Source organism: Pan paniscus, chromosome 11 (assembly GCF_029289425.2).
Source record: "Pan paniscus chromosome 11, NHGRI_mPanPan1-v2.0_pri, whole genome shotgun sequence".
NCBI classification, from domain to species: domain Eukaryota; kingdom Metazoa; phylum Chordata; class Mammalia; order Primates; family Hominidae; genus Pan; species Pan paniscus.
This window is the reverse complement of record NC_073260.2, coordinates 24,251,776-24,278,317: the sequence shown is the minus strand read 5'-3', so window position 1 is coordinate 24,278,317 and position 26,542 is coordinate 24,251,776. Positions and strand designations below refer to the sequence as shown.

At 40.5% G+C, this 26,542-nt stretch overlaps 1 protein-coding gene across 10 annotated transcripts in view; it reads right to left on the bottom strand.

Moving 5' to 3' along the window:
• The window catches only part of TNC (tenascin C), a 97,240-nt gene extending 71,316 nt beyond the window's left edge, over positions 1-25,924 (bottom strand). For 4 of the 10 annotated variants that reach the window (XM_003833079.7, XM_008958590.5, XM_008958591.6 and 1 more), the window contains exon 1: positions 25,620-25,915. The gene's annotated coding sequence lies outside the window, so the exon portion shown is untranslated. Of the gene's footprint in view, positions 1-20,236; positions 20,431-25,619 lie in introns of those variants that run through there. The other 6 variants (XM_055117712.1, XM_055117714.1, XM_055117708.2 and 3 more) reach the window with 5 other exon arrangements.
• Between the last annotated feature and the right edge of the window lie 618 nt (positions 25,925-26,542).

The following is a 26,542-nucleotide window of genomic DNA, read 5'->3' as shown; positions in this document are numbered from 1 at the left end:
CTTAAGGAGCAAAGCAAGAAAGAATGTATAGGATTTGTTTTGTGGTATAGTGTATAACTGCCTATGGGGTTTGAAAATAAAAAGGAATGGTCAAGAGAAAGGTGGGGCATAGCTTATGGGAAAGGGAGGGTAAAATTTAAGCTGAGCCTTAAATAGTGAGAAGAATTAGATGGGAACAGAATATGGAGGAGAATATGCTACCATGAAGCAGTTCTCACTTTGCCAAGTTATCTTATTCATCTCTCTTAGAGCTATTCACCTGTATGAGCAATCAGGTAGCAGAGAAAAGGGGACTTGTTAGAGGCAGTTGAGAAACTAAATAAAGACAGGAAGAAATGGCAGTTATAATATTTACTAAAACAATGCTATGGAGGCATGTGAGAATGATCTATACACGATATGAAGTCATTCATGGTTTTCTTCAATTAGGAGATGCACCCGAGTAAAATTCAAATGATAATTGAAGAGCTATTTTATTTATTTATTTATTTTTGAGACGGAGTCTCACTCTGTTGTCCAGGCTGGAGTGCAATGGCATGATCTCGACTCTCTGCAACCTCCGCCTCCCAGGTTCAAGTGATCCTCCTGCCTCAGCCTCCCAAGTAGCTGCGATTTCAGGTGCACACTGCCATGCCTGGCTGATTTTTTTTTTTTTTTTTTTTTTAGTAGAGTTGGAGTTTCACCATGTTCCCCAGGCTGGTCCTGAACTCCTGAGCTCAGGCAATCCACTTGCCTCAACTTCCCAAAGTGCTAGGATTACAGGCATGAGCCACCGTGCCTGGCTGCTATTTGGTTTTTAGCATGTCATTTACAAATTGACATTTCCCTATGCCCATGATATTCTTATACTTGCACACTGTAAGTTAGTTATTTATGTCAATTAGTGGTGGTGCTTGGATTATTCAGCCTATAAGAAGGTTTCTAACTTTTTTTCTGGAAAGATTTTATCCTAATGATAGAATGCATCAACATGATCCCAACTGACCATCTCCTTCCTCATGACAGAAAGCCTTTGCAAAACTTAGAGAGGAATTGTGGCAAGGAAAATTGAACTGGGAAGCATTTCTATATGACTGATCAGGGGCCTAAGGACTAAGAAAGCACTAGTGCATTTAACTAAGAAGGTCCTATCCACATACCTACCACATTCTAATTATATTCTTATTGACACTTTACCAACTGTCCCTGTAATATCTGCAAAAACAAAACAAAACAAAAACAACAACAACAACAAAAACAAAGAAACAAAAAATACCCAACCCTCTTTTGAGCATGCTTTCTCATTGAAATTAGCTTCTTAACTAACAATGTGTGGGTCTGTAATGTAGGTAAGGCCACTGAATGAAGATTATTATAAAAAAGGAGACTTGGCATGTTCTCTCCTTTCAAACCAATTTGGCCATCTTATGTGTTTACTGGACAAATATTTATTGGCTGCATAGTCTACTAGAATGGCTGCTCTAACTCTCTTCACCTTCACAAAGTTCTACTTTCCTACCCCTTTCCCATCAATTCTTAGCTTTTTTTTTTTTTTTTAGAAAGGGCCATGGGCCAAGTTTGAAATGTTTTTGGACTTCTCCCCAACACTTTTCTGTGAGTTGCTAAATGACTTAAATTTCCATCTAAAAAGCCATTATAGTTGCTGATTGAGACTCCAAGGCAATGAGTTTAGGGTAATAATGACCAGAGTGTGAGTAGAGTGAGGATTTCTCACTGTGTGTTTAAGAGACGTACACTGGTACCACCAAACGTTGCATCGTTGGGGGAAAGAGTATGTTATTCTTGAGCATTGTGTATTTCCTATTGGCTCATGGTGGTCTGAGGGCAGTGGGTGTTTTTGTACTTTGGGAAAAATCCATTATATTTTCAGTGTTGTAGAAAATGGTTAGGCTTTGGAATTAGGCATACCTGGGTTCAAATGTCACTCACTAGCCCTGTAACTTTGACAAGCTACTTATCCTTTCTAAACCATGACCTCATATATAACAAAGGAGTCAAAACCTTTCCAGAGAAAATTAAGGATTAGAGACCTGTACATAAAGTACCCAGCATGGTGTCAAGCTCGTAGTAGGCACTCATTAAACAGTAGTTCCTATTTTGTTGCGCTCCTGGGGAACAAAACCTAACAAGAGTCCATGTCAATAGCCTCCTTTTACTTAAGCCTGAGCTTGACCGCCTAGTTGAATACAGTCCTAAACTCAGCAGCAACTTGGATCTAGATCAAAGAGGAGCTGCAGAAATCACTGGTGGGTGAGGAGGTAAATTTACTAGAACTAGAAATATTTATATGAGAGAGGGAAAAAATAGGAAGCAAATAATGACCTTTAAGAATGTAAAATATTCTCATGCAGACAACTGGCTGTTTTAAGTCTCCTTTGTGGATGAACCCAGGGAAACTTACTTGAGATTGCAGTTGGAGGTATTTAGGTCAGACATGAAGAATCATGTTCTGATAGTAGGACTTTTATAATTTCAGAATGAGCAACTTATTCTACAGAGACTCTTTAGAAAACACAGATTCTAATCTTTATAGAAAATTGATCAGCAATAAAAGGTCTGGAAAATATCTTGTAGGAGGAAGGACTACAGACCTGGGCAGGTTTATTTTGTAGTTGAGAAAACCAAGGTTGAGTGGGTCAGGGTTACCATGTATAAATCCTGGCAAAGCAGGCACTGGCTTGCCTCTTGTAGCCCCTAAGGACAGGACAAGTGCCTGTGTGTGTGTGTGTGTGTGTGTGTGTGTGTGTGTGTGTGTGTATCTGTGTGTTTATGTGCTGGGAATGGGGCAGGGAGGGAGGGTTGGTTATGAGAAGACAAATTTCAGCACAACAGGAGAAAGACTTTTCTAGCCGGAATTGGTACCCAATAGAAAGGTCTTCTTTGAGAATGTAGCAGGTTCCAAAGCACCAGAATGTAAATAGAATGGCACTGAAGGGCACAAGTTTTATAGGCAAATTGTCTTAGGTTTGAATCACTGTTTGATCACTTCCTGTTCCTTGTGCAAGGTTATTATCTGTGACCATAAGCCAGAGTACTGTCATCAATAAATGTGTTAGGGGAGTCCTCATAGGATCATTGTGAAAAGTGCATGAGATAATGTGTGTGAAAGAAATGGCAAACAGTCTTTGGTAGCAGTAAGAGCTTAATAAAAGGAAACATTTGTAATGAAAAATATGGACTTTAATGAATGCTTTTTTTTTCTAGGATTTTCTTTCTCCTAACCTTTGAAACCCCTACTTTGGAATATGTCTGTTTTTAAGCAAAGGCAAGAGTTCTACAGCAAAGTAAGAACTTTTCCTCTCTCAGTGATCCCAGAAAATATGCATGTCGTGGTATGTATATATATATATATCTCCATATATAATATAATAGTTGCTGCAATTATATTACATATAATATTATAATATGTGATGTAACATAATATTACCTATTATAATACAATGAAAGATAATATATTATTACATATCATATTATATATGTAAGTGTGTGTATATCTTTGATGGTGACATTTAAGGATCTGGTAAGTCAATGATTGCAAAGAAGGGAATCAGGAAGAGACATAGTCTTTGCATTGGCACAAAACACAGATTTTTGGGGTCCCATATCCAGGACAAATCTATTTCCAAGCTAAGCATGTTGTGCTGCTTTTTGCTCCGCCTCAGCTTATGTATCTAATGCAAAACAAGACACACTTGTGTCAGACTTTGCTTTCTTTCTTTATCAAAATTAATTTTTAGAGTCAAACAAATACCTGTGACTTATGAAATTGTTTTTGTGAGATTTTCTATGTATCTCCATCCCTGTCAATGTCTCAAAAGCTAGTTAATCTGGTGAAAATAAAATCCACAATAAAAACTTCCCCATGAGATAGAAAATTTAAAAAGAGATAAAACACTTCGAATTCATTGGTCTTGAATTCGAAGTGCTCTGTCCGATATTCCGCATGTGATTATTAAAATTAATGAAAATTAAATGCAATTAAAAATCTCGTTGCTCAGTTGTATCACTCACTTTCAAGTACTTAAGAGTCCACGGGGCTTGTGGTTACAATATGAGACAGTGCAGATGAAGAACATCTCTATCATCCAAAGAAGTTTTATTGAGCAGTACTGGTTTAGAGGATTGCTTGTTTTTACTAAGTGCATGGTACAAAATGAGGAAACTGAGACTCAAAGCGATCAAGAAGAGTCTATAAGAAAGTTTCAATGTTGTTAAGTTTCTTGACTAATGAAAATGGGTGAGTACCTCAGACACAAGAGCCCGGGGATTAGGGAGAAAAAATGGCTTCTTTTTAGCAACTAACTCACTTAACTATAGCAAGCATTGTAGTTTCCATACCTTACATGTTTGAACATATCCAGGTACAAGTGAGACGCAATCCTCAATGCTATTGTCCTTTGCAGATCTGAAGAGATAACTACCCTGTGTCAGATCAGCATCCTTTCCCCCAGCCTTGTCCTTGGGTTAAGAAATATTTTTTTCTTCCTCCCTCTGCACACCTTAGAGTCTCGTAAGAATCTTCTCCCCACGTTAAACTAAGACCAAGTTGCTCCAGGAACCACTCTGGCCAAGTCTAATGTCTCTTTCTGTCTGCTTCAGCTTCTCCTTAGAAGCTGGAGGAGCTTGTCAAAGACAACTCATGACTCCCGTTTCTCTGCTGTCCTGCACTGCTGTGCTCCAGAGTTTTGAGGGCACTCAGTCCATATCCTTCAGCCATCTAAACATTTCCATTAATGAAGCAGTTGCGTGTGGGGGAAAGAGTCTGGTCTTTGGTGTAAAATAAACCTGTGTTCGAATCCAGTTCTATCACTTTAGCAGCTGCTCCCTATGGCCATTCCCTTTCTCCTCTGAACCTCAATTTCCCCGCCTCCTCTCCCTGGAGATACATATGTCTATCTCATAGTGTTGCAGGAGAGAGGGATGAAATGAGAAGACATATGTTAAGCTACTGGCACAGTGCCTGGCACACATTAAGGTGTGCTTAATATGTGGTAGCTAATGATAGCAGCAGCAGTAATAACAACACTGATCAAATAGAGAATAGATCAGAAAGAAAACCTTGTATCCAGAAGGGATGGGGGAATCAGGGAGATACATTCATGACTATAACAAGTAACAAAAGAGATTGGCCAACTCATATCCATTGAGGGTCCCAAGAAAGACATCTCAAAAAAGTGGTATTTGAGATGTACTTGAAAGATGGGCAAGATTCTGAAAAATGGTTGGATACAACTCCAGTAGGTGGGTTCAAATTGAAGCCTACAGCGCCCTAGAAAAAAGAAACACCATGAGAAAAGGCAAAGAAGTTGGAATGCATGGGTGGTGAGGAGAATTAAGAAGATAGCTGTAATAATAGTGGCATCTCCTTGTGGGTGCCGGATACATGCCAAGGTGGTGTAGCATGCAGGGAATATGGAGAGGTCTTGTTCTACTAGGGTATAAAATAATGCATAGGAAAGCAGAAAGGTAGAGACTACATGGTATTGGCAGAAGCCATATTGGGAAGGATATAAAAGATCAATATGAAGAGCTGGTACTTAACTCAGTAAGCAATATGGCACCTCTGTAAGGCTAGGTGCCTAACTGCTCACAGTTAGTCATCTGTTGAGAAGGCTGGGTAGAATATAGGCTTTAATATTTAGTCCCCCATTCTCCAAATACCTGGTACATTTATGGCCCCAGCCCGCTACAAAAAATAAGAAGATAAAAACAATGGTCCTGAAAGCTTTTGTGGGGAGTGTGGGGTGGGAGAAGGGTTAAATGTTAAGCTTTAATCTTATTTCAATTGCCTTGGTGTTAAATGTTATCAGTGTTGAATCATTTCTTCAGATTTTGGCATTATAGACTTTTATTCAGAGCATTACTGTGAGATAAAAATTTATTTACCAGGTTGGGAAACCAAGGCCAGTGTCATGCCAGTCATAATGGCTTTTTAGCTCATAATTTTACACATTACGATGCCTCTTGGCTTGCTGTCAAATCCTTCTTTTTTTCTCTTTTACTAGTAGAGCTGTTTGGTAGCTAACCTTTTGGAAGCAGCAGGGAATAGGCTAACAGTTATTTTTGGGCACCTCACTGCAGGACAAAGATCATTGCTAGACGAAGAAATCAACAATCTGAATTTTTCCCTGGTCACAGCTGGAGAATAAACAACTTCATTTTTAGATAAAGATGAAACTTCCAACTGGCTAGAATCATATTTCAGAATTAGTTACTTATGACTTCATTTTTAGTAGCTCATGGAATATATTTATCTTGTTGACTTAAACACGTACATGAAATATTCTAGGTTTGGGAGGACAAGGAGAATTCCTATTGTTTAGAAATGCAGATGAATTTGTTTCCACATGATTTTGGCAACCCATGAGGCAGCTTACACCAAATTTTTCTTCTCGCTTACAGGCCAAAGAGTTTTATTGTGCATGGCCTGTCAAGCGTAGAGTTGCTTACATGGGCATTCTTAAATGTCCTAGAAATTCCTCACCCTTTGTCCTTCCCAACATCCATAAATTCCTTTTTGGAATGTGTCAGGAAGAGAGAGGAGCCAGGAAACAGTCTTAAGTGTGGATTTTTTTTTTTTTTTTTCCTGAGGACATCTGATCTCCATAGTTGAGTGAGTCCAGTGCAACCTGTGTCATAAAAGAATTGAGAAAACTCTAACTGCCAAAGCGAAGACCCTCCTAACCCTAAGTGAAGAATTCCAGAACTGAGAAGTGGTTGTCCATTTAGGCAGCACAGTGGCTTAACTGGTGCCCAGTTAAGATGCTGGGGGAGCCAGCGATTATCCAAGAGGACTGAGAATTAATTTCTAAATGATTTATTCTTGCATTCAACAGAGATGGGTTGAACAAGTGTAAGAACAGGCTATGGGATAGCCTAGTGGTGGTGGGGTGTTTCAGAAGCCAATGATGGATAGGTCTTGCCCTTAATGAGCTCACAGTCAGGTATAGAAAGCAGACATGTAAACAGATACTTGTTGTGAAGAGTGATAAATACTAACATGGACAAATATCCAAGAAACATCTGTGCAATGTTTGAGGATATCTGCTCTAGCATCAGTCAAACACTGTTAGATCTTTACTCTGCCACTTGCTATTAATTTGAACCACATGGAATCACCACTCTTTTAGGTCAGAAATAGTTGGGTAGTAGCAAATCCAAAGGGTTCCATCCAGTAGCTGTTTTGGTTGTGTAACATTGCCTGTCTGGGCCTTAATTTTCACATCTGTAAAATGGTAACACTAATATCAACTGCACAATAAAGTTCTTTCAACTGAAAGTGAGAAAAATGAGATAATACAGGCAAAACACTCAGTAACAAATACTTAAAAGGATGGAGACCTTAGCAACTGGTGTGTATTGGTATTATATGATTATTCTGTCTTGTGCTTGGAGACAGCATTTCTAACAGAAGGCTAGTCTCTGAAGGATGAGATCTATAAGACAAATCTGGGAAGCCCTCTCTTTCCCACTGTTGCTTTTTCCATGGAAATGTATAAATCTTAGTATTTCAATTTGTCAAGTAGCAGGGACACTCTAAAATTTTTAGGAAAATGAGGAGGCTGTGGCTACAGCCCTGGTTTTCCTGTTATCCTATCTCTTCTAACTCAGTAGCAAGAAAAGCAAATGAATTAGCCTGGGGTGGGGCTCTTTTCTGGGAGGTCAGGACCCTGGCCAAGGTTCCTCAGGGGCAGTGCTGCTGTTGGGATGGCTGTCCATGCTGCTGAGCCAGGGCTTTCTACTGAATAGACTGCCTGTGGTTTAGTCTTTCAAGACTGTGTTCCTAACGGGAAACATTTGGCCCAGCTTCTCAGTACTTTCCAAAGACACAGACAGACATCAAATTATAGAATCAAAATCATGCTTGAGCAGGACTTAGAAGCAACTGTAGAAGATCATTGGGTATAGGCATGGCAAGTCTGTGGCACAAAACACTTCATTCTAGTGCATGGGGCAGACACAGCTAATCGATAACAACACAATTCTGAGGAGCCCCACTTAAGAATCATTCTGAATCATCACTTCAGGCAGCCAATTAAGTAGTATATAAATAGAGGTAGTATATCACATGAAACTTATTTGCCATAATACCTAGTTATTTAAGAGAATAACTGAATTGAAACACCCAGAGAGAGTCACTAGCTAATCAGTGGTGACTTTACTAATTAACTATTAAAGCTGATATTAAAATCCAGAGATTTTGCCTTTGGGTCAAGGAATTCGATTAAGATCTATCTCTTCCTCTAGACCATTGGGAGGCCTTCAAAAAGAAGTGCATATGTACGGCATGGTCACTACAGTTAATAATAACGTATTGTATCCTTCAAATTTGCTAAGATAGTAGTAGACCTTAAGTGTCTTTATCATTGACACACAGAGGTAACTATGTAAAGCGATGGCTGTGTTAATTAGCTTGAATCTGGTAATCATATCACAATGTATACGTATATTAAATCATCACGTTGTATACCTTAAATGTATACAATTTTAATTTTAATTTGTCAATTATACCTCAATAAAGCTGGGGGAAAAAAACTTTTAAAAAGTGCATATGAAAGTCTTTCAGTAATTCTTAGCCTGAGGTCATTGTAATGATCTCCAGAGAGAAATATCAGTGGTGGGATCCTGGAGAGCATTTACGTTAAAGTATTTCTAGGCTTCTTGGCCCTGATGAGTTTTTTACTTTTCTGTCTATCTATCCATCAATTCATCCAACTATGTACTTTTTCAGTACATACGTGCCAAGCCCTGAGTTAAGTATGAACGATACAACACCGAAGAAGATAAACATGTTCTGTATAATCGCAAAGCTCATAATTTCCTCCCAAAGAGTCACAAAATACAATTTATTTATTTATTGAGATGAAGTCTTGCTCTGTTGCCCAGGCTGGAGTGCAGTGGTGCGATCTCAGCTCATTGCAACTTCTACCTTCCAGGTTCAAGCGATTCTCTTGTCTCAGCCTCCTGAGTAGCTGTGATTCCAGGTGCCCACCACCACGCTCAGCTAACTTTTTGTATTTTTAGTAGAGACAGGGTTTCATCATGTTGACCAGGTTGGTCTCAAACTCCTGACCTCAGGTGATCTGCCCACCTCTGCCTCCCAAAATGCTAGGGTTACAGGCGTGAGCCACTGCACCCGGCCACAATTGATTTTAACTCCATGTACAGTTGATTTAGTATTTGTGATATTCTTAACTGCCACTGCAGGTTGGGAACATGGTGCACACTCCCAAGCCAATAGCAAGAGTATAAATGTTAACATTCTTTCAAGAGCAAAATGCTATTTACTTAGTATGGACCTCCCAATGTGCTGGGTACTTTGGAAAATAGGCCAAGTAAGGAGTTATTTTTTGTTCCTAGAGATCTCAGAAACTAGAATATCATACACAAGCAAGGTCTGGTATTAATGCCAGCCTGAATGAGATAATTGTGTGCCACTTTGCACTGGGAAGTTCATGGGGGGCTTCCTAGAAAAGGAAAGAATTACAATCACCAACTATTGGTTGAAAAGGCCTTGGAAGATCATTAAGAAGTTGACATAATAATAATAATCAGGAAGTTGACATCATCATCATCACCATCATAAGTAATACAGATATCATTAACTATAATTTATTAAGTGTTGATTTTGCCAGAGCCTGTGCTTAGTTAGCATTTTACATTTCCAATTTCAAATTCACATATAATTATGAGATAGTATTTGTACCCTCATTTTGCAGCTGAAAAAACTGAGGCATAGAGTCTTTACATGGCTTGTGCAGGTTCAGACATTATTAAGTTATGGAGTCAGGATTTGAACCAAATCCCATCTGAGTCCAAAGTCAGGGCTCTGAACCATGATTTTATACAGCCTTTTGTGCTGGAGGGCCAAGCAAAGGAGCTATGAGTCAAGACCAGCCCCAACCTCTGACCATATAACTTCCCAACACCTGGCTCAAAGCAGAATACTATCAATCCTCCAGAAGTAGACCATTAAGATGCCAGACAGCCTGTGGCTGCTGTGGAGATGAAGCAAGCTGACAGATACATTTGGGATGCTTCTATTTCTCAGTGATCATTCAGCGAGGGTTCCAGATGCCTTGAAGGCTTCTAGAAGCCTTTTTGCCATCTCTGCATGAATAAATCTATCAGTCCTTCAAGATGCTGCTTAAAGAAATCTACTATTGAAAGGTTTATCAGGTAACTTTGGCCTAAATTTATCTTTCTCTCTTCTGAATTGTCTGGGGAATTGATATGGTATTATTTGATTTATCATTTAAAAAAAGATTTGGAATGGCTTTATTATGCATGCATAACTCCATCTCTTAGGAAATTAGCTAATTCTAGATTGTATTTATATTAGTCTATAAACAGTTGGTTTGCATATGTGCAGTAGATTGTATGTAGACTATAAGCTCTATGAGGGCAGGGATATATCTGAGACATTCATCTCTGAATGCCCAACACAAAACACTTTATCTAGAACATAGTAAATGCACAATATGTTTATATTAAATGAAATGAAGCTGAATGTATTTCTTGGTTTGAACTTACACATAGCAGGTTCTTATATTGTGGAATTAATGAATGAACAAATACTCTTACTTTCCTGATGGCCCTAATGTAATTGGCTCTCCTGTAATGTCTTCTACAGTAAGATGTATCAAGGAATTTATCACAGCCTCAGTTCTGTAATTAGTTCGTTTTAATTCATTCAGTTATTCAGTGAGTATTTACTATGTTCCAGACACCACACTAAGTGCAGAAGGTACCAAAGTGACAAAGACAGACCTAGCTCCTTCCCATGAGATTCTAGACATCAACCCAAGGGCTTTTAAGAGCTCAGTACTTTCTACTTTGAGACAAAATTTCTTTATGATCAAGTAAACTCCTTTGGCAGAAGGTGGAATTGGCCAGGCCTAAGATGCACTCAGCATGAAAATTTGGTTTTGGTGTGAAGGAAGCATCCTGGGTTATTAGTTAGTAACCCTTTCAATTTCATTGCAGTATTTGTCGTTTTGTTGTACTGTTGTTAAATATAGGTCTCCCTTTCTCATTTTAAATTTTTACCTTCATTACTTTTTTTTAAGTTCCCAGATACTTGGCCTCTTATGAGGCCATATAACAGGAAGTGCAATAAATGGAAGATCTGGAGGAGAAGCTCTGAGCTCCTCTTCTGCCAAGCAGGTCTGACCAACAGGGTCATTGTGTGACCTTGGGCAAGTCGCATCCACTCTTGAGGTCTCAGTTTCTCTTGTAAAATGAGCAACTGTGTATGGTTTCCAATTCTAAGATCCCTTTGGTTCCAGTGATCTGTGGTCCATTGCTAATTTCACAATATTTTTGTTGAACTTAATTTTGAATTTCACTTTAGACCCAAGTCAACTGGCCAACATTAAGTACAAACCCTCCAAATAGTGTTTCTTTCCATAGTTTGGCTTAAGCATTGGTGGTGCCTCACGACTTCCTCCCTCCTGCCCCTTGAACAGAAGTTCCATTACCAACCAAATTAAATCCACAAATCTTAATCCATAAAATATTTCCATCTAGACACAATAATGAGATTCATATTTGTGGTTTAGTATACCTAAGAAATGCTCAGATGAAATATGACTAGATCCATTGATACATTCAGACCACAAACTGCCCTGGTGTGGTCTGGTTTCAATTTTTGAAATAAAACTGCAGAGTACTTGCTTTCTCTCTTCTATTTCTTGCCTAGACAGAAAAGAAAATGAAAAGTGGTTCTGACCAAGTGGCAACAATATAGATTCCTGTAAAATTCTGGAAAATTGTTTCAAAAATAGATTTGAATTCATTTCCCAATGGAACAATGACCTCTTCTATTTTGGTCTTCATCCAGAATTTTAAGAAATCTAGTTGGCTCTTTCAGAAGCATTGGATAGTGAGTTCTCAAAGTCTTGAGCCAAGGTTAAGAAATGGAAGAGATTTATCTAGGAAGAACCGATTACAGACAGACTTACAACACAACCCTAAATAAGAGAACTTCTGAATAGGGCTCTGTGAGATGGTTGCCTTTGTGAAAACTGTTATCAGCCACCCAAAGTCAGAAATTTAGTCCCGAAAGACCCTGAAAAATTTTAAGAAGGCATTGTGATGGGAGAGACAGGGGCATTGCCTTTAGAGTCAGGAAGACTTAAGACCAATTTCTACTTATCTGCTGGGGAGCCTTGGACAACGTCCTATACCTTCTGAATTGTGGCTTATTCAACTATAAAATCTCTCCAGGGTTGTTTGAGGCAGTGAATGGGACAACAAAGCTATAAGTGCCTGACATATTAGTAATAAACGTTACACAAATGTTAGTATATCTTCTCCTCTTCTTTCCTTTTCCTTCTTGTCTCCCTTTATGAGAGAGCTCCATGACATTGGGCATATTAAAAAATAAAAGAGTAATAGTGTAGAGGTGCTTCAAGCACTGGTTAAGAAGTGGAATTGGTTTGGGATCAATTACATTTCAACTCAAAGAGCTGACATAGCTACCTGGAACTGCTTTGAGAAAGATTCTGTGGCTATGATTAGGCTTTCGGGAAAAGGTGCTGTGATGGATTAGCAATATCCACCATGGGTACAGGAGTGGAGAGTGTTGACGCGTACACCAAATATTTGGCATAGCAAAACTAGACAGCTTTGGAAATCTTTCCCGATCCAATGTGCTAATATTCAAATGAACGGAATCCTGCTTGAGTGGGGTTTGCATCAGAAGGAGCCAGATGGAGCCATTGACAATTACAAAATCCTGTTTAAATCAAGTTCAATAAAGTCTGATACATTTTGATAGAATATGACTCATGAAACAAAAATACGTCTCTAGGACTGGAAGCAGGAAACCAGACTCTTAGGGAAAACTAAGACTACTCCTGTAATTAATTTGTGTGACCTCAGGCAAAGCAAACATACTTTCATTGTCTATTTTCGCTTTCCCAAAATGGGACCATCTAAATGCTATAATAATAATGAACATTGATTGCATATGTCATCTGTGCCAGACACTGCTTTTTGTGTCTTCTGTGCATTATCTCATTGAATCCTCCCCAAGACTTCCGAGGTAGTTGTCTTTATTTTTCACAGTTTATAGAGGAGAAAACTGAGGCTCACACAGCTCAAGATCACATAGCTAGAAAGGGGGAACAGAAATTTAAATCAGGTGAACTGATTCACTTGTTTTAATTATGTTAAAGGGTGGTTTGCATAACTAAGGTCGGGGTCCAGAGAAACTACTGGTAATGAAATATCTTTATGATCTACAGGCAGGACAGGAAAAACTGCAGAAAAATCTGAAAAATAGAGATATGTCTAACCCCCTTAACTTGGCTTTAACTTAGCTGTGTAACTTTAAACAGCATTTTCTAAAGTGTAATCTACAACACGTTGATAGGTACTAATCTGAGGGAAGAAGATTTCCTAATTAAACACATTTGGAAAATGTTATTTTAAACCAAATATGATTTTAAGCCAAACAAACTACACAACTTTCTTTACTTCAGGTTTTCCCAGTGTGTTTAATAGGTTCATGCTCGTTGGAAATCTCGAAGAAGGGGACAGTTTATAGAGTGTTTCCCAAATCTACTTGATTATTCTGTTTGAAGTGAGTCACAGGATTAGGTTGGATGGCACACGATGGGGGAAGAACTGATAGAGAACAAATCCTAGACCCTTACTCCTTTCATTTCCTCCTGTATTAGAAGGAAGTAGAGATATACCTAACTATGACCTCTCTGGGATAAAATGTGAAGCTCTATGTTAGAGGATCTTGAGCAATTTAAACTAAGAGTGAAGCAAGTAGGTCAATATTTATACTGTGCCTGGCACTTTACAAATGCTGTTTAATCATGTTACCAACTGTGGGAATTAGGGAGCATTGTTTGTATTTTACTGGTAAGAGAACTGAAGGCTTAAGAAGGTTAAGTAAGTGGCCTAGTCAGCAATTATTTGAATCAGAATTAAGAACAGTCTTATAATTTCAAAGTCTATGCTCTTTCTGCTATATCAAGTCACCTTTGAAGTAAGATTCATTGTTCAAGTTAAAGAATTAATATTTATCTACTAACTATCAGAGAGAAACACAATATCATTAATATGAATAGAGTTGTTGGATTTGCAAAATGGAACAAGGTAGGATGGTGTTTGGGAATTGGGGTTTACATAACTATTTTATTTACTGTTGTGAACTTGAGGGGAGGGCATAGGCCAGGTGGACTATAATATCTGTGTCTTAGGCAAATCTTTAAAGCCCCTGGAGAAAAGCCTGCTCTCCTTGAGTCTGACCTAAAGAGAAGGTTAATAAGTGAGAGGAAGATACAGTGAGAAGTAGCAGATGGGGGAGCTAAAAATCTATCATTTCTGGAAAACTGGGCTTCACACTATGTACTATCTAAAAAACGTGTGGTTTCCAAGAAATCAGTCAAGATCAGAGAGCGTTTCAGAGGGGCTGGAAATTACCACTTTCAGTTTTGAAAGCATGGACTTCTATGAACAAACAACTTATTTGTATAAGTAAGGAAAGGAGGGAAAATTCCTTCTAAATAGGATCATTTAATTCAGCATATGGCAGGAAATTCAAGAAATTAGCCAGAGAGAAATACTAGTCAGAGGAAGGCAGAGGCAAATGAAGATGAATCATACAAATGAATAACTTTTAATCATTATTCTGAACTTCTTTTAGGTATAGAGTTTGGCATTATGTTTTTGGAGGGGAACTTACTAGATGATTTTTTTTTTCTGCTTCAATCTCTTTATATACATAATTATGATAATATCCACCTTGTTAGGTTAAGGTGACTGGAAAATAAGTATAAAAATTTAGTAAGGTTGACTAGAAGGGATCAGTAAACATTTCCTTAAATGACCAAATAGAAAATATGTAAAGCTTTGCAGTTAGATGATTTCAGTCACAACTATTCAACTCTGCTATTGTAGAGGCAGCAGCTATAGATAATACACAAACAAATGAGCATGGCTGTGTTCCAATAAAACTTTATTTACAAAAATAGGCTGCCACCCTATGGTTTGCTAACCTCTGCTGGAATATAGTAGTTATTCAATAAATGACAGCTTCTATTATGAAACTAAATACAGATTGAATTGAACAATAAGGAAACTAACATTTTGTTGAGTGCCTATTATATACATTTTTATGCCAAATCTTACACTAAATGCTTTTTATTCATGCTATCATTTATCTTGTCATTTGTCATGACAACCTGGTGAGTTAGGTATTATTATGCTTATTTGAAAATTAATTTGAGACTCAGGGAGTTTCCATGACTGGCTTAAGAGGCAGAGCCAGCTTTTGAATCTTGATTTATTTGTGGTTCTAAACTGTCTGCTTTCAACTACATTGAGCTACACTGGGCTGACTCCTAAAGGAATTTTCTTAGTTCAGATAAGGTAAAAACTTAAATTTTTACTGCTCCATAAAGAAAGAGATCAGCATTCAAGTGGATGAACTCACTTTCCATTTCCTAGACCTTCAGCAGCTCTTTGGTGGCTGTGTACATGTAAGCACCAAAATATTTGACCTCTGTTTTTCTCCCAGAACCTCTGGCTGGATCTCAAGTTTTATGTACTTCCTTTTTGGAGAATACTTAAGCCAAGGTGTACTGTTTGCAAACACTTATTAGCCTTGGGTAGATATTGGCGAGTTTCCGTTGGCATCAAATGGGCTTCCAGAATCTGCTGAGGCCTGGCTGTGCTCATTGATTGTCTTTGCCAAAAAGAGCTGCTAATTAGGATGACATCCTGCTTGTCTCTACCTCTAGAGCTAGGTTTTCCTTCCTGGGCATGCCTATTTTGTCCCAAGCAGTATGTTTGGATTTTTAGTGCAGATCTAGATGAACAAGAGCAAATTTGCAGTCCCTTTAAAATCTATGAAGCCTTGTGCTCCAGTGAAGAATTTCCCAGACTACGTTGCAAGATGTTTTTAGGTAGACGTCCTATGGTCAGGTATGTTTGGACATACTGGGCTAACGAAAGTTGAACAGATTAATTACAGCAAGATATCTCAGATGATGCACTCTACTTCCCTGAACCATCCATTGGCTTCTAACCACACTCAGAATGAAATTCAAACTCCTAGCCATTGCCTACAGAGCTCCTTCTCTCATTTCATTCAGATGTCTGCACAATGGCACATTCACCTCTCACCCCATCTAAAAGAGCACTCCTCTCACCACCAGTCATTGTTTATGCCCTTACCTTGTTTTGTCTTTCTTCTTAGCAAATATCACTACCTGAAATTGTGCTATAAGTTTAAGTGATTCCTTTTTATTGTCTGCCTTCCCCCTGCTATGGTCTGAATGTTTGTGTTCCCTCAAAATCCACACATTGGAACATAATCACCAGTGTGACAATATTAGTTGGCAGAGTCTTTGGGAGGTACTTAGATCATGAGGGCAGAGGCTTCATAAATAGAATTTGTGCCCTTATTAAAAGAGACCCCATAGAGCTGCCTTATGTCTTCTGCCATGTGAGGACATATAAGGTGCCATCTTGATTTTGAACTTCCCAGCCTCCAGAACTGTGAGAAAGTAATTTCTGTTGTTTGTAAGTCACTCAGTTTATGGTATTTTGTTGTAGCAGCTCGTACAAACTAAGATATGCCACCATAATGTAAACACCATGAATAAAAGGATCTTGACTGTATTGCTTTCTATTGTATCACCAGCCCTAAAACTATGTATTGAATGGACATATGAGCTGTGCATTTCCAAGAACAGAAGAGTACCAAGTGTTTCCCAAACTCATTTGGCCATAAAACCCTTTTTTAGGTGATTCCCATGAGAATTTTCCACATGACACACTTTTGGGAACTGCTTCTCTAGTGGGATCTTATCATCAAGAACTATTTGATCAACAGGTAACAAAACAATGACAACAACAAAACATTTATATTGAATGCCAGTTTCTGTGCTAAGCAGTGTTCATGAACTACATTATTTAATCATCATAATAAACTTTAAACTAGGTGCTACTACTTTGCTTTTAATATGGATAAGAAGAAACTAGCTTAAAGAAGCTAAGTAACTTGGCCAAGATCACATAGCAAGCAAATACCTCTCAAACCCAGAGGATTCTGACGCCAAAGTCATACTCTTAACCATTACTCATTTCTTCTTGTGGGCTGTGAGCTTCTCCATGTCCTAAGATAGAGAGCTCTTTGTCTCCATTCCACCCTTGAGCTTGTTCTTTCCTCCTATTAGTTGTTGACTAATCTTTGTTATAACCTCCAGATTTTCAGCTATCTCTTGTGACTCAGCCTCAAATCCCCAGATAGGACTCCTCTGTCCTTGGTACTGGTTTTTCCAAATCCAAAGCAATTTGTGTTTTTATCCTGAAGGCCACCTCTGAAAGCAAACACATTCCTTGAGGTCTGTGTCCTGAGACAGTTTCCTGTCCTAGGGCTGGGATGGTTTCCTCCTATCACATGTTGTGTCATCACACTGCATACTTGCAAGCCAGTGGGTGAAGCGTGAAAACAACTTCAAGCTCTGGGCTTTCTGAGCAAACTGCTAAGGAAGAGGATGTCCAAATCTGGGACACAGCAAGGACTCCTATTAATTGCTAAAGATTAACTTTATTCCAGTTGTGCTAGGTTTCAGATAAACCAGATACAATTTTTTCTTTTAGGAACTATATTGTCAAGAGGGGCAGACAGGCCATTCCAGGATGATAAAGGAGATGATAGATTTAAAAAAGGAAACATAGGTAGAATGAGATGACAGTAAAGGGGCATCTAATTTACCTGGAGGAAGTGGTGCCTGAACTGAATTTTGAGAGAAAAATATGAATAGGTGAAAAACATAAAAAAGGATATTCTAGGCATGAGGGAATGGCATTTACAAGGATATAAAAAGAATAAAAGGGTTGATGTGAACAGTATGAATTACAGCTGAAGTACAGGATCTGTTTAGAGACCAGAAGCAAGACCATGGAGAATCTTGAATGTCAGAATATCTGGACTTTTTTGCAGGCAGAAGAAAAGCATTTGGAAATCTTGAGGCCCAGGAATGTTAACCTCTATGTCTCAGGTTGAAGAAGGGGAAGGCTGGGTTGCTGGGGGCCAGTGGGAAAGCTGTTGCAGTGGCCCATCTGTGAGATGCTAAGATCTGAACTACAGGGGTAATGGAAGTGGGGCAGGGGGTGGTGATCAAGAAAGTGGGGAGGCAGTGAACAGATTTGCTTGTCAAGGCAGTAGAGACTACAACATTTTGTGTGTGGGGTTAGTAAAGAAAAAAGAATTAATCGAAGATGTTACTATTCATTATATCTGCTGAGAGGAATAGATTGAGGGAGGAACAATGGATGAGTTTTAGTTTGGGTCACATTGACTGTCTTGCTTTAGAATAAAATACATTTGGAATCATTGCCATGAAAGGCCCCTCCCTGGGGTGAAATTCAGGAGAAATTGTGGCTAACCAATGAGTTAAAACAACTAATCAAAACACTTGGCTCCACTATATACATGGGAGGATGTTAAATAAAAACTAGTCCACTTCAGTGGCTGCCAGAATTTTTTTTTTTTTTTTGAGACAGAGTCTCGCTGTGTTGCCCAGGCTGGAGTGCAGTGGTGTGATCTTGGCTAACTGCAAGCTCTGCCTCCCAGGTTCACGCCAGTCTCCTGCCTCAGCCTCCTGAGTAGCTGGGACTACAGGTGCCCGCCACCACACCCAGCTAATTTTTTGTATTTTTAGTAGAGACGGGGTTTCACCATGGTCTCGATCAATTTTTTTATTACTCATCAGTGAGAGTGCAGAAGGGTTGAGTGAACTTGTCATTGATAAGAGGTTGCCAGAAATTGGTGACACTGGAGTGCTGGAGGCTGTGGCAGGCAGACTCTAAGGTGGCCCCATTGATACTGCCTCCCGGCATTCTCATACATGTGCAATTACCTCCCCTTGAGTGTGGGATGGCCCAGTGACTTTCTTCTAACAAACAGAATATGACTAAGGTGATGGAATATCCCTTCCATGATTAGGTTACACAGGATTGTGATGTGCCTCTTGCTTATAGAGTTTCTCTCTCTCTCTTTTTTTTTTTTTTTTTTTTTTGAGATGGAATCTCGCTCTTGTTGCCCAGGCTGGAGTGGAATGGCTCGATCTTGGCTCACTGCAACCTACGACTCCCAAGTTCAAGTGATTCTCCTGCTTCAGCTTCCTGAGTAGCTGGGATTACAGGTGCCCACCACCATGCCAGGCTAATTTTTTTGTATTTTTAGTAGATACAGGGTTTCAGCATATTGGCCAGGCTGGTCTCGAACTCCTAACCTCAAGTGATCCACCCGTCTCGGGCTCCCAAAGTGCTGGGATTAACAGGTGTGAGCCACCATGCCCGGTAACTCTCTTTTTCATTGGCTTTGTTAATGTAAATGGCCTTGTTGGAGAAGCCCATGTGGCAAGGAACTGAGGGTAGCCTTGGACCAACAGCTTTGAAGGAACTGAGGCCCTCAGTTCAATATCTCTCAAGAAATGGAGTCCAGCCAACAACAACATCAATAAGCTTGGAAGCTAATCATCCCCCAATTCAGCCTTTAGATGAGATATCAACCCTGTCCAACACAGACAATAACCTCATGAGAGACCATGAGGCAGAAAATCCAACTAAGCTGTGCTTAGACCTCTAGAAACTATGAGATAATAAATGAGTGTTGATTTAAAGTAATTTGGTATGCAGTAATAGATAATGAATATGGAGATACTAGTCATCCTTGGCTCGGTCCATGTGAGTTAAGGCTGTTGAGAGAATAAGACTCTGCTCATTTTTCTTTTCTAAAAGAATGTCTTAATTCTGAAACTTTTAAGATTGTCCCTGGCTTCCAAGAGCAAGAGTCAGAAGACCTAGGATTCCAACCTGACCCTGTTGCCAACTGGCGGAAGATCTTAGAAAGATCTTTCCCTTCTCTATGTCTCAGTTTCACCCTCTTTAAAATGAGGTATGCTAACCTAGGCCAGCAATTTACAAAAACATTCTGTTTTTTCCGCACAGAGCCCTTTCATCAAATAAAATTTCATGAGGAGGCTCAGTGTACAAAACAGAAAAGTGGAGGGGCTTTCATTGAAATAAGGTTGAGGGGAATCCCCTGCTTGGCCTCCCTGTCTCTCCACAGCAGCCCCCAAATCTCCTCTGAGGTTCTTTTTAAAATCCAGTCTGCAAGATTCTGGCTTAGAGGCTGCCCGTAAACCCTTTTAGTTTGAAAATTCTGTATTCCCTAAGGAGATTTAAGAAAATAGTAACCTACCTAGAAGTTAAAGCATTCCTCTGCAATATCTGTGCATCGACTTTCACAAGACCATCCCACAGTCCTGGGCATCTCCTTTGGGGACTGTGCTAATGGTGCATCTGCCCATGGTGGGTCCATTTTTGGGGAAAATGAACTCCAGCAGACAAAGCTCCCGCCTCCCTAACATTCTTGACCTCAGTGGTGTACAGTCCAGTGTGGCAGGGAAGGCAATCATAGGGGTAATTATGACACACACAGTGGGGGACGTGCAGAGCTCAGTGGGAACCTGGAGCAGGGGGATTCCAGGCAGCCTGCAGGGCACTCATGGCTTCCCTTGGGCAGCACTTGCTTATGTGTGTCTATGCTTCAGGTCTCAGGCTGGTTGCAGGGATGTGATGTGGATCGGGCTTTGCCCTCATGTAGCTTAAAGTCTAGTAGAGAAAACGTATTACATTATGGGTCACATGCTAATCATTTAATTACAGTTTTTTTCAAGAGGTGAACCCTGAAGGAGCAAGCTGGAGATAGCAAAATTAACCAGTCTGTCAAAGAACACCAGGGCCAAAAAGACAAGCTTTTGTATCTTTCTTAGCTTTGCTGTGTCTAGCCCTCTCTCTTGTCAGAAGATGAATAGAATTAGGGTGCTGAGCATGACTTCCTTACTGAAATGGTTATAACTAGCCTCTCAGGACTGGGGACTGGGTTTGATTTTTAACTCCACCAAGTACTTTCTGCATGGTATTGGGTAAGCTACTTAAACGTTTTCAGCCTTACATTGTGCATATTTGAATAGGGTGGGTGATAAGACTTACTAGAAGCTATGGTTGACTAAATGGCATGATGCCTATAGAGTCCTCAGTAAATATTAGCTATTATGATTATCCCCTAGAATTCTCCTAGGAGAACATTTCAGACACATTCTTGTCGAAGTTAGCAGCAGCCAGCTTTAGGGTTAGAGGTGAACAACGGTCAATTCTGAAGCAAAGCTATCTATGTTCAGAACTCATGATATATCTCTGGCTCTTGGTATAGGGTATTTGAGGAGGGTTAAAGGACCAAACAAAGCTATTTGAGTTACCATGGCTATATCATGAAGGACCTATGAACTTCAGGAAACTTCAAAATTCTGAGACGACGTGGCATGAAATACATATTTTTAAAATCTCCATTCACAGATAGACTAAAAATGCACATGGAAGGGATTTTCCATTCGCGATCTGCTTTTGACTTGGGCATTTTGCTTTTATTCCATGATGAAGGGCCAAAGAGAGTAATGATAGTGACAGGGTTGTTTCTAAAGTGGAAGAGAAGCTGGAAATGTGAGACAAGGTGGAGGGAAAGGAGTTTAGGCTTAAGGGCATAACTGAAAAATGTCTGGCCACCAGGATTAGAATCAGGTTGGTTTGCAGACTTTTCTCCTTTACAGAGAAGTCACAAAGCATTTATAGCCCCTGAAGGTAGGTCAGTTCACCATCTCTGTCTTTTACATTGAATAGAATTATGGCCTGGGGTTTGCAGGAGGCTGGTCACGTCACACTTTGAGGGGGGTTTTCCTCCTTGGAAGGGAGCCTTCATCTAATGTTTCCCACATGTTGAAGGTGTTCAAACTGGCCCGGGATAAGATTCAAGGGGATTCCCTACAATCTTCTCAGAGTGAGAGGTATTTGAATCATAATCTTCCTCTCTGAGGCTTCCGCTGAATTTGTGGCTCAATTTGTGGCTCGGAGCCTACAACCATTTCCAAGCTGTCCTGGGATTCATGGCTCCAAGGCCGATTTCACTTTACCTACCAATCAGCCCTTTTAAAACCAGATGTTTGGCTCACCTGTGTGCCTACTTTTCTGAGATGAAAATCAGCAGGAGTGACCTGACTGCTACCTCTAGTTTCATTCTTCTCTCTTCCAGGGCTGAAATTTGAACTTTCCTGTTTTCAGGCAGAGAGTTGCACCACTGAGAGCTGACCTTTGCTGAGAACCATGAAAAATGATACATGCAGGGCTATTCTGTAAAATCAATAGGCACCAATGCCAGCTGGGGGCTTCTCCACCATCTAGATCATTCACTGAAAGACACCATTTAAGGTTCTAAACTTGGTCAGCACAGCCTGACTTCAGAAGGCAATATAGCACAGCAGAAAGAACGGTGGGGTATTAGTTAGAAAGCTTGGGTCAAAGCCAGCTCTGCCCCTCAATTACGGAAAGACCTCAGATGAGTCACCTAACTTCCTTGAGTGTCGATTTCTTTAAAATTGAGCTAGTAATTTATAATTTGTAGTGTCTGAGTGAGAATGAGATGAGAAACCATTGGCAAACCCTCCTATTACATATGTGACACATAGCCCTCACTATTAACTTTGTGTTTGTGTGTTTTACCATCACAAAAGGACATATATTTCGAGCCAACTAAATGTTTGCAACCTACTTTTTACGTTTCAAACTGAAGTGGCTTCAGCATGAAGGGGGCTGCGCTTTGGTCCAGTGGATATGTTTTCTTGTAAGAAAGCACAGCTAGGTGTCTATAGAAATCTAGAGAGAGAGGAGAGAATATGTTCTCTTAATTTATTGTTAGCATTAGAAAGGGTAGGATTAAGAGGGTTATGTTTTTCATTCTGTCAGCTTGAATTCTCTTTCCAAATTCCATTCTGGTTATATGATCAGGGTACTGCTGTATTTATGGGTGGCCACAGTCTGCCTGGAGGGGCATATTTAGTCAGAAAGGAAGTGTTTTCCTTCTAAAGGCAGGCAAGAAGCAGAGAAGCATTCAGAAGGAACACGGCAGAATGTACCTCTGACTTGGTGATCATGGGGACCCGGGTGTGAAACCTGGCTGTATCACTCTGAGTTCTAGGACCTTGGTAAATTTATTCAGTCTCCCTGTTCTTGAAGCCATCTCTTTGTCCAACAAATATAGTCCATACCTCAGAGACATGCTGTGGATGATCCCACAAAGGCCTACAGTTTAGAGAGTAGGCTCATCATATATTTTGGCTATCATTGTCATTAGAATTAATTAAAATAGCCTTTGTTAAGTATTTTATTTCTCATTCATATTCCTTTCTATTACACTATTTGTGGACTTGCTCTTACTTCTGCTACAGATGGTGACTCAGAGGGGCAAAAATCCTTGTTGAAGGGCAGAATGGCAACCAGAATGCACACAGCCTGGTTTCATGATTTGTAAATGTGTTTTTTGTCATTGAAGATTCTGTGGCAATGTCCCAGAGGCTAAGAGCAAAGGTGTAAGTTTTAGACCTTGTGACCCCACTTCAACCAAAGCAGCCCTGCATTTACCTGTCATATACTGGGGTTTTGCCCTAAATTCATGTAATGAATATTTTCATCATTAAAAATAAGTTTAAAAATCATGATCTTAGAATATTAATCTTGGACAAGTCCTTGTAAAATGATAAACAGAGAAACTAAGAAAAGTTTCCATTTATTGAACCCATAATATATGGCAGGTACTATGCCAAGAGTTTGCCATATATTACCTCATTTGACTGTTGCAAGAGCCCTGTGAGACATAGTTTGTCATCTCCATTATATGAATGACAAAGTTGAGGGATGAAAGGTTAGTCACTTCTTAGAGCGGAGAAGGAGGAGGTTAGTGGGAGACAAAATAGAGAAGCTAGGTTTTTAAAAGAAAGCATAGAGGAAAAAAATATTTAATGACTGTAGAGCTTGGCAACATCCCTTTCAATCCTTGTCCAATTTACCCTGTTTGAGCAAACCAGAGAATACTCATATTGTGCACCTTTTTCTTCCCCACAAAGCAGTCACCTTCCTGAAATGCAAGGGCCAAAGCACGCTAACTTACGTCTCCTGCAAATGACTTGTATGCACACAATGCCAGAAACTCTTCACTTGGTTGTCTAGGACTGAATAAATCTTCTTCAGTCCTGAATTGGGCTCGCCTGGCTGGGATGGATAGTAGTTTTCCTTTCTAAAACACATATGGGAAAGCTCTGTAAAAATGGGGAAAAAAGTCTACAAAAACATGAAAAAGAGGCATTCATTCTTCAAGTGGGGCTCCCTGTCCTGCCCTCCCTCCGGACAGAAAGCTTTTCCAAAGAGTTTCCAACAGCATCGTACTTCATACCTGTCAGCTTTAGAATCTGCAGATGCCTAAACTCAAAACCTCCTGACATTCTGGAATCAAAATTTGACATTAACTTCCAGCCCCAGGCTACTACCTTTTCTCCAGCCTGTGCCAACACAACCTCCTGCTTGTAAAATACAGCCAAGTCTCAGACCTGCCAGCCTAGTGAGACACCCTCAGATTGGGTGAGATAAAAAGCGGGGGCTGGGGGCGGGCTGAGGAACAACACACAAGAAACAATCCAAGACTGGCTAAACGCCTCTTTTAACTTCCAGAGTGATGGCAGTTTTTGGCAATGACAATGATTATCCAAACTTCCAGTTATTAAGAAGTCATTGCTGATCTTTCTATACCTCATTTTCTCCTCAAAACGACAGCAGACGCTATTGTCCCCATTTTAGAGATGTGAAAACTGAGGATTAAGGAAGTGATGTATCTTTCTCAGGGTCATATGTATGGTGGTGGGGAGAATACCAAACACCTCTGACTTCAAACCTAAGCTCTTATTCCTCTTACGACACTGATGGGTGAGAAGAACCCCTGTGTTCTTTCCAAAGTACACCAGGGGCAGCAGGGTTCCCATACCTGGGGGATGTTGTTGCTCAGATCTTTCTGTGATGAGAGGTGAGGAGGAGGAGGTGATTCTAGAGACATGTGGGACGCTGCTGGCTCTAGGCACCCCGATAAAGCTGTTCTCCACCACTCTCTAGCTGTCTGTCAGTTATTCATCTGGCCCAGGAGCCACCTCCTCTCTTCTGTCCCCCAGCTCTCATTTCCAGGGTGAATATTTTGAGGACCAAATGAGGGAATGGGTACAAAACTCTTTGTAAACTTTATGTAAGTGCTGTTTAGATATAAACTTTCATATTCTCCCTGCACTCCTCTATCAAACTCCCTCTAACCCATCCCAGGGGCAGGCTATGAGCAAAGTCTACCTTAAAACTCTACTGCCCTAACCCTCAAAATAAAAGATATATACAGGTGAATCAGCCAGACTAGAAGTAGGAGAGCAATTGAAGAGAAAATTCTTACTTTTCCTCTGCAGAACAGCAGAAGATAACAACTTCACGAAAAGTTCCTTCCAAGTCTGACTATTCATAAAGTTAAAACAAACAAAATTACAAGACCAGAAAAGTCAAGGTGCATCTGATATAACCAATACACACTCCTTTTTTTTCCAGCGGCGGAAAAAAAAAAACCCATATGTTTTGTAATTATAATATAAAATCACAACTCATTTGGTACCAGGAATGCAATCCTTACATCATAAGGATCTCTAGTGATGAGGGAAAAACAGACTTACCTTTCTGATGGGGGAGAGACCTAGGTCCTTGGAAGAAGTACCTGGAGTGTGGAGCTGCGGCGGTTCCCACGTGCGCGGTCCCCCGAGTCCCCCAGCCGCGCTGCCTTTGTGCCCACGGAGGCGGGGGCGTGTATCTGCGCGCGGGAGAGGCGGGTGACAGTAGGCAGGCTGTGGCCGGTGCAGCCAACTTTGGCTGGCTTATATAGCGAGCTCCTTCCTCTGTAATGGGACGCCTCGCCTCCAGACATCCTTTCCCACTTTTTCAGTTGGCGAATTAAAGGAACAGCCCTCCCAGCGGAACAGGGTTAGCTCATGAAAGACGCACTCACTCCTGGCTCTCGGCCAGGGAAGGAACCCATTTGCATACAATTTATGGCGAAAGTAGGAATTCCCGCCTCCCCGCCCCCGACCCCGAGTAGCTGTTAGTGAAATGTGATTTTTGCTTTGCTCCCCACACGGGTTTTCTAATTGTGAGACGGATGCCCGGGGAGCAAGAGGGAGTAGGATCCGCAGCCCTGGCTCCCCTCTTGTACTTGGTCAAGCTGGAAATGGGACCAGGGCTCGCCTGGGCTCTGGGCAGCAGCTGCTCAGTGGCACCTCGGAGCGAGTACAGGGTCTGAGCCCAGTTCCTGGAAAGAGGAGATAAAGCCCTTCAAAAGCCTGGGGGGGTTCAGGTTTCTCTGGGCCAGCGGAGAGATAACCCAGGATTAGGTCTCAGCAGGTGGGGATCGTGCGGGACGCTCACATCAGCCCTGCTTTTCTTGTGTGGGAGCCAGCCTTGCCCAGCTGCTGGGAGGCATCTTTGTTCCAGCCCCAGTGTCCTGCAGGGCAGTAGCTTTTTGACATTGTTCATGCCCTGTGCCTGGTGTGGTCTTCTCAGCTGGGTCTCCAGGGGGAAGGATTTCTGAGGTTTTCTCTTAGTG